Source organism: Carlito syrichta, unplaced genomic scaffold (genome assembly GCF_000164805.1).
Source record: "Carlito syrichta isolate Samal-C Ts95f unplaced genomic scaffold, Tarsius_syrichta-2.0.1 Scaffold316401, whole genome shotgun sequence".
Lineage (NCBI taxonomy): Eukaryota > Metazoa > Chordata > Mammalia > Primates > Tarsiidae > Carlito > Carlito syrichta.
The window spans coordinates 447,934-456,162 of record NW_007260497.1 but is presented as its reverse complement, the minus strand read 5'-3'; the positions used below and the strand labels follow the sequence as shown (position 1 = coordinate 456,162).

The 8,229-nt window shown below is 49.1% G+C and overlaps 1 pseudogene; it reads right to left on the bottom strand.

The window, feature by feature from the left end:
* The window catches only part of LOC103276901, a 37,831-nt pseudogene that overhangs the window by 21,297 nt on the left and 8,305 nt on the right, over window positions 1-8,229 (bottom strand).

The following is an 8,229-nucleotide window of genomic DNA, read 5'->3' as shown; positions in this document are numbered from 1 at the left end:
GAGGTTGAGGTGAGAGAATCGCTTGAGCCCAGGTGTTTGAGGCTGCAGTGAGATGTCACCATGCCACTGCACTGCAGTCTGGGCACAGAGCAAGACCTGCAATCCCAGCATTTTGGGAGGCCAAAGCAAGAGGATTGCCTAAGATCTGGGGTTCAAGACCAGCCTGGCAACATGGCGAGACCTTGTCTCCACAATAAATCAAAAAATTAGCCAGGCGAGGTGGCATGCACCTGTAGTCCCAGCTACTTGGAAGACTGAGGCAGAAGGATTGTCTGAGTTCAGCGGGTTGAGGATGCAGTAACCATGAGCAGGCCACTGCACTCCAGCCTGGGTAACAGACACTGGCTCAAAAAGAAAAGGGCATTTTGTACCAAAATTAAATATAATAAGATCTCTATCCTGTCTCTCCTTCTGACACGCTGACTTCTAGCTGCCCAGGTCTCCTTATTTTGGGCCTTTGCACATGCAATTAATTCTTTCTCACTTTGTAAACTCCAGCTTATCCTTCATGGTCTAAATAAAATCCAACTCCTCACTGTTTGAAGATTCCTGGCCTAGCAGTCTAAACCTCCTGTGTCTTTGGGAAGGACTTAAGACTCAGAGTCTTAACCAGCTGTGACATAGTGGACCAGTCACTTTCCCTCTGTAAGCCTCAGTTTCTGTTCCTGTCAGATAGGGTTACCTCTTCCCAAGGTTGTTGGGAAAGATCATACAAGATAACGAACATGCAGGTGCTTAGCAAAGGAAATATCCCAAAAATGTGAACTTCCTTCATCCTTCACACATGTCATGTTCAGCACGTCAGACCAGGGAGGTCATGCCCAAGGGACTTTATTCTCAACCCTTCATCCAAAGAGACCCCAAATATTCCCTGGATCCCCACTGGGCTCCAGAATGCTCATCTTCACCCTTTGCTGCTCGATGGAGCTTGTCCCTATGCCCAAAGCAATGAGTCCCAAACCTGGCATCATCCCAAAGGACAAATGTTACATCACACCTGCCAGGAAGCCCCTGGAATGTTCTAAAAAGCTTAGGGAGAAGGGTATCCAGGGTCGGGAAGTGAGGTGAATGAGGTGTTACCTCCTGAGCCAGCAATTGCAGTTATGCCAGGAGTTTCTTGGCCATTGCCACCTTTTTTTGCATGTTGCCCGGCCTCAGGCCCCTCAGAAGTCACAATCTGTGCTTTGCCAACAGATTCTGGAAGGGCAAGAAGAGAGCATGAGTGGGGGGTTGCAGCTAGGTGCCCCTGAGTCCCTTCCTGGGTCCATACCAGGCTGTGCACCAGCAGTTTCCCTCAGTATCGATCCAGGGCATGGGGCTGGGGCATCGTCCTGCACTCAGCACCGCAGCAAAACTGTCTGCATTGAGCAGGGATGAGCAGAGCAGGTGAGAATCAAGAGAGAGAACACAAGCCGAGCTTGGTGGCTCAGCCTGTAATCCTGCGCCTTTGGGAGGCTGAGGTGAGTGGATTGCCTGGGCCCGTGGGTTCGAGACCCACCTGGGCAGGCGAGACCTCATCTCTACAATAAATCAAAAAATTAGCTGGGCGTGGTAGCGTACGCCTGTAGTTCGGTTACTCGGAAGGCTGAGGCAGAAGGATCGCCAGAGCCCAGCAGGTCGAGGCTGCGGTGGCCGGGAGCGGCCACTGCACTCCAGTCTGGGCGACAGAGTGAGACTCCAACTCAAAAAAAAAAACAAAAACAAAGGAGAGAACACTGACCTTTGGACCACTCCCTTCCGAGCAAGCCTCTGCTCCCCCACCTCCCTCACAGCCTTTCAGGCTTGAGCTCAGAAGAAGTGCCTTCCTCATCCAAGGACGGTCTTCTGTATTTGGACCACACCCAAACTCAAGACCAGCCTTTCCCTTGAGCTCCAGAGCTCACAGATACTTAACTCCCCCGCTGCCCTAGCTACCCCAAGGATGGCTCATGGACCAACAGCATTGAACTTGGCTACAGGGTAGTTAGACATGAAGAATCTCAGCCCCACCCCAGGGCCACCTGCATCAGACTCTGCATTTATACCCTGAGGGATTCCTAGAGGCATTTGAGTCTCAGGTGGTCTGTGGTTTAGTTTCCATCAGGTTGACTAAACCAAATGCATGGTTGCCAATGGCCCCCCACTAAAAAAATCCAAAAAGCCGAAAATCCTGCTTCACCTCAAAACTAGTCACCCTTTACTGCTATTTCTCTTCCATTTCACATCAATCCACCAGCAAATTATTTATGCTCTACCTTCAAAAAAGGTCCAGAATTTGACCACTTTCTCCTTCGCCAGGACCGCCCTGGCCCAAGCCGCCACCATTTTTCACCTAGAATTTTTGCCCTTCTAATTCTCACCACTTCTAGTCTTACCCCGCCCCCATAGAATATTCTCAATGCAGGCTCCAGAGTGCTCTTTTCAAAGCTTTCCAGACCATTTCACTTATCTCAGAGTAAATAACAAAATCCTTAAAATGATCTAAAAGGCCCTACACATTCTGGCTTTCTTTATATCCCTGTACTCATCAAATAATATCCTGCCCCCCAAGGCTGGGTGCAGTGGCTCAAGCCTGTCACCCCAGCACTTTGGGAGGCCGAGGCGAGAGGATAGCCTGAGCTCAGGGGTTCGAGACCAGCCTGGGCAACTTGGTGAGACCTTGTCAGAACCATAAATTAAAAAAAGAAATAAATAAAAATTCTGGCCCTCGTACACATCCCTCAGGGCACACTGGCCTTCTGCTCCTCCACAAATCCCCAAGCCCATCACTGCCACGGTACCTTTGTATTCGTTGCCCCCTGTGAGGATGTCCTGCCCCTGAGCTGCTTACATGGTCCACTGCCTTCCTTCCTCCAAGTCTCTGCCCAAATGTCATCTTCCCTGGTCACCCTCGTCCCTGTTACTTTTCCATCCTCACATACTTTGCTTTATTTGCCTATTGTGTGTCTTGCTAAACTGAAAGTAAGCTGAGGCAGGGACTTCATCTTGATTACCACTGTATCCTCAGGACCTGGCACCTAGTAGATGCCGAAAAAATATTTGTGGGGTAAAGTAAAATGATTTTTGAGACAGTATATCTTGACTCCAGTTTAACCCCCAATGATTTTTTAACTCATTATTATAGACATTTCAAAAACATATAAAGTAAATGACTCCAAGGGTTATTTTTAACTACATACTGCTTCCAGAGCTTATACTTTTACTTTACTAATGTAAATTAGTAATTTTGTGCCAAAATTTCTATTGGTAGGAATAATTAACATAAAATAAAACTGACAAGGGCTAAAACTGTGCCTATTAACATTTGATATTGATTTTTTAAATGACAAAAGAATAAAATAAAAAATATTTGATTCGGGAAAACTGGATTTTGTAGAAATAATGGCCACAAAAGGAAACTACACTGGCTACAGCTATAAATAGTGAAATATAGATAGGTGCAAATCTTCATTGAAATTTCCCTGCCAAAGAATAATTTCAGTAATAAAATTATTTCAGTAACGTTCAAATAGAAACTATTTAATTGGACTGTATAGAAAAGCAAGCAAGGAAATTAGCTGGATAAAAGGTAGTCGCTCTTTTGAAGACTTAGAGAATGAGGACAGAGAGACAGCCCCACAGTTAGGCTCTGGAACACATATGCATGTACATTTCGAACACTTAGTGGTCAAGAAGAAAGGGAGAGCCAGGCGCAGTGGCTCAAGCCTGTAGGGAAGCCGAGGCGAGAGGATTGCCTGAGCTCAGTGGTTCAAGACCAGCCTGGGTAACTCGGTGAGACTAAATCAAAAAATAAGCCGGATATGGTAGCATGTGCCTGTAGTTCCAGCTACTTGGAAGACTGAGATGGAAGGATCGCCTGAGCCCAGCAGGTTGAGGCTGAGGTGGCCGTGAGTATGCCACTACACTCCAGTCTGGGCGACAGAGTGAGATTCCAACTCAAAAAAATAAAAATAAAAAAAGAAGAAAGGGCTGGGCATGGTGGTGCATGCCTGTAGTTGCAGCTACTTGGAAGGCTGAGGTGGAAGGATCGCCTGAGCCCAGCAGGTTAAGGTTGTGGTGGCCAACTGCATCCAGTCCAACTGCACTCCAGCCTGGGTGACAGAGTGAGACTCCAACTAACAAAAAAAAAAAAAAAGTAGAAGAAAGGAAGAGCAGCTGGATGCTGCTGGGAGATGGAGGTGAGAGGATTGCTTGAGACCTGCCTGGGCAACTTGGCGAGCTCTCATCTCTACAGTAAATAAATAAATAAATAAATAAATAAATAAATAAATAATTAGCCGAGCCTGGTGGTATGTGCCTGTAGTTCCAGCTATTTGGAAGGCTGAGGCAGAAGGATCGCCTGAGCCTAGCAGGTTGAGGCTGCGGTGGCTTGGAGTGTGCCACTGCACTCCAACCTGGATGACAGGGTGTGACTCTAAAAAAAGAAAGAAAGAAAGGGAGAGCAGCCGCAAAAGAGGCGAGAAGCAACCAGGGAGGCAGAAGGAGAATAAGGGCAGTGCAGGCAGGGAAGTCAACAGCAAAGAGTGTTTCTACAAGGAGGCTGGGTCTGCTGATGCTGGAAGGCTGAATGAGATGAGGACAGAAGAGTGAGTGCCAACGGCTTCCTACCTCACTCCTCTCCTGACCAGGTCCTCGGCTGAGTCCCTGCTTTCACGCTAACCTCTGAATGCGGAGCTCTCTGGGTCCACAGAACTCTTTTTTCCATGCCCTCTAGAGGACCCTGTCCAGACCAACCTATGTAATGGCAGCTTCTAAATTTACATTTCCAGCCTAGAGCTCTTCCCAGAACTGACCTCAAATAGCTGACTGCCTACCGGAAGTGTGTCCAAGTCAATATGCAAAGATGAGCTTCCACCGTCTGTCCTCCTAACTGCACCCATCCGGCTTCCCTCAGACCTTTGTTTTCCATGTCTCAGCACCATCTACACAGCCGTGCAAACCCAAATCTGGGCGTGTTCATCACTCTCCTTCTCACTCTGTCCTCCTCCCCTGTACCTATCCATCAGCAAGCCCTGAGGTGTCCCTTCCAACTCTAAAACTTCTCTTGAATTCAGGCATGGCGCTCCATCCCCACCGCACCCAGCCTGGATTCAGTCCATGCCCAACTACCACCTGGATTGCCACAAGCCATCTCCTGCCTCCTCTCTTACCCCATCCCTCTTCCACTGATCCTTGTTAGGGATACATACATGTTAGAGTATATTTCTTTTATTTTAAAAGCTTCAACGGTTTCCCATCTCACTCAGGGAAGAAACCAAGGTCATTACAATGACTGTGAAGCTCCCACGGGATCTACTCCACCACCATCATTCTTCCCCCGCGTCCTCCAGTCTCATCAACTCTGCTCACAAAGCCACAGTCACACTGGTTCCCTTGCTCTTCCTCAGACACACCAGGCATGCTGTCCCCTCTGCCTGGAACACCCTCACTGACATGGATTCGCCTTCATCTTCATGTCACCTCCATGGACCTAGAAAGCTCCAGCATTCAGAGGCAGGGTAGAATTCCTCCTCATGGTGGCCTCCCTCCACACCCTTTCTGAAAACTGCATTACTTCCATTATCTCCTTGCTGTATTTTCTCCCTAAACACTTATCCTACTTATTGTATTTCTTTTGTTTTTTTAACATAATAAAAGGTAGAATATCTTTATTAATATTATACAAAATACTATTCAGAGTAAAGAATATCATAAGAGCCGGGCTTGGTGGCTCAGCCTGTAATCCCCCCGCGCCTTTGGGAGGCTGAGGTGAGTGGATTGCCTGAGCCCGCGGGTTCCAGACCCGCCTAGACAGGCGAGATCTCATCTCTACAATAAATCAAAAAATCAGCCGGGCGTGGTAGCACGCACCTGTAGTTCCAGCTACTCAGAAGGCTGAGGCGGAAGGATCGCCGGAGCCCAGCAGGTGGAGGCTGCGGTGGCCGGGAGCGGCCACTGCACTCCAGTCTGGGCGACAGAGTGAGACTCCAACTCAAAAAAAAAAAAAAAAATCGTAAGAGAGAAAAGTGTAATTTTATAAAGAAATCAATCCCCAAAGAGGGTATAAGAATTCTTTTTTTTTTTTCATAATCAACATTTTTTATTGTGGTTTTGTGGGGTACAGTTAAGGGTTAGGTGTACAACTACGTTTCATTCAGGCACCCTGTTGATAAGAGGCGTTTCCCCATCCCCAGACAGATATTTGCTACTGTTAATCCCATCTCCCCCCCACACTTATTGTATTTCTATCTCTTTCTTTACATGTTTATGTGTGTCTCCACTCATTCCTTATCTCATGCCCCTTGTAAGCTTTGGGGATTTCTTTTCTTTCTTTCTTTCTTTCTTTTCTTTTTTTTTTTTTTTTTGAGTCAAGGTTTTACTCTGTTGCCCAGGCTGAAATGCAGTGGAATGATCACCATGATCACGGCTCATGGCAGGCTTGACCTCCTGGGCTCAGGCAATCCCTCCATCTCAGCCTCCTGAATAGCTGGGACTACAGGTGTGTGCCACCATGCCCAGCTAATTTATTTTATTTTATTTTTTTGTAGAGATGAGGTCTCACTATGTTGCCCAGACTGGTCTCAAACTCTTGAGCTCAAGTGATCTTCCACCTCAGCCTCCTAAGTTGCTGGGAATACAGGTGCGTGTCACTGCGCCTACCCTACTTCAGTGATTTCTGTGGGCAGGAAATGCTTTTTCACTGATATTCCTGTGCCCAGAATGTTTCTGGCATATTAAGTGCCATAAGTATTTATTGAATAAATAGATGATCTTTTTAAAATTAGAAAGCAGGAATTATTAAGAGGACTGAAAAGCTCCTATAGTGGGAGGGTATCCGAAGGGGCTGCCTGATAATTATTTCAAAAAGAGGATCAGGTTATGGAATTCAGGGCAGAGAAGGTGAAGGGCAGTGAGGGCCAGATGGAGGCGACTAGTGGTTACAGCAGGGACCTGGTCACTAGGGGCCAGTTGACCATGAAGGAGAGAAAGTGGACAGTCAGAGCCAGTTTCCCCAGCAAATGAGAGAAGATGAAGTCCAGGCCACAGCGGTGGCTGTGGGGGCAGGATCACTTCCTTCACTGCAGCAGGAGGGCAGGAGAGTGGAGGACACCGAGACCTGCAGAGCGGTGGGCTGGGTGGGGAAGGGTGGGCTCTGGCTATCTATGTGAAGTGAGAGAGAAGGTCCTTAGCTAGCACAAGAATGGAGGAGGGGAGGAGGGGAAGCTTGAGGAAAATAAACCTCTAAGCCTGGTGTGGTAGCTCACGTCTGTAATCCCCGCACTTTGAGAGGCCGAGGCAAGAGAATTGCCTGAGTCTGGGAGTTCCAGACCAGACTGGTCAAATTGGTGAGACCGCATCTCTACAATAAATCAAAAAAGTAGCCGGGTGTGGTGGCACACGCCTGCGGTTCCAACTACCTGGAAGGTTGAGGTGGAAGGATCGCCTGCGCCCAGCAGGTCCAGGCTGCCTTCTAGCCTGAGCAACAGATTGAGACTCTGACTCAAACAAACAAACAAACAAACAAAGCCTCTAAAAGCGTGGGAAAGGGAGGTTATAGAAGAAGGAAGGCAGAAGAGGCTCGGAAGATCTGAGAGTGGCCTAACCTCCATGATCTCCATCATCTCTCCTGACACAGAAGTCATCTCTTTCTCACTCTTCTGTGAAGTACTGAGCAAACCAGCTGCAAGTCGCCTGGGGTTCAGACAACCACCTTGAGTCTCCCTCGCCCCGGAATTGGCCCGGGACAGGCAGCAGCATGGAGAGGCTCTCAGCTCACCTGCTTCCAGCCACCAGCTCTTCCAGCGCCTGTTTGAGCCGTGCACGAGCGCTGGGCCCCGGCCGGCGCTGCAGCATTTCAACCTCCTGCAGCCCCCGGTCCTGCGCAACCGCGAGAGGGTCGGCGAGTCTTGAGGGCCCCGGAGCCTGACCTCTGTAGACACCAACCACCCTGTCCCGCCCTTCCTTGGCTCCACCAGTAGATGGCTTCCGTTGTCTCGTCCCTACTGGCTCCACCTGCGGCCCCCAGGAGCTCTACCCGTCTTCCCCCAGCCCCTTCCTGGGTCCAACAGTTACGAATTGCTGTCCTCCCGCGCCGGCTGGCTTTCTCAGTTCGCCCGGAGTCTGTTTTTTGGCCTGCGCAGCCCTCAGCCTTGCACCCGCATGGAGGCTGGCCCCAGGCTGCGCGCAAGAGCTCCGCACACAGCTGCCTTCAAAGGCCTCGGCGTCCCGGCCGTCCCATGCCTGCGGCGCCGGCGGCGAGCTCGCCCGCCT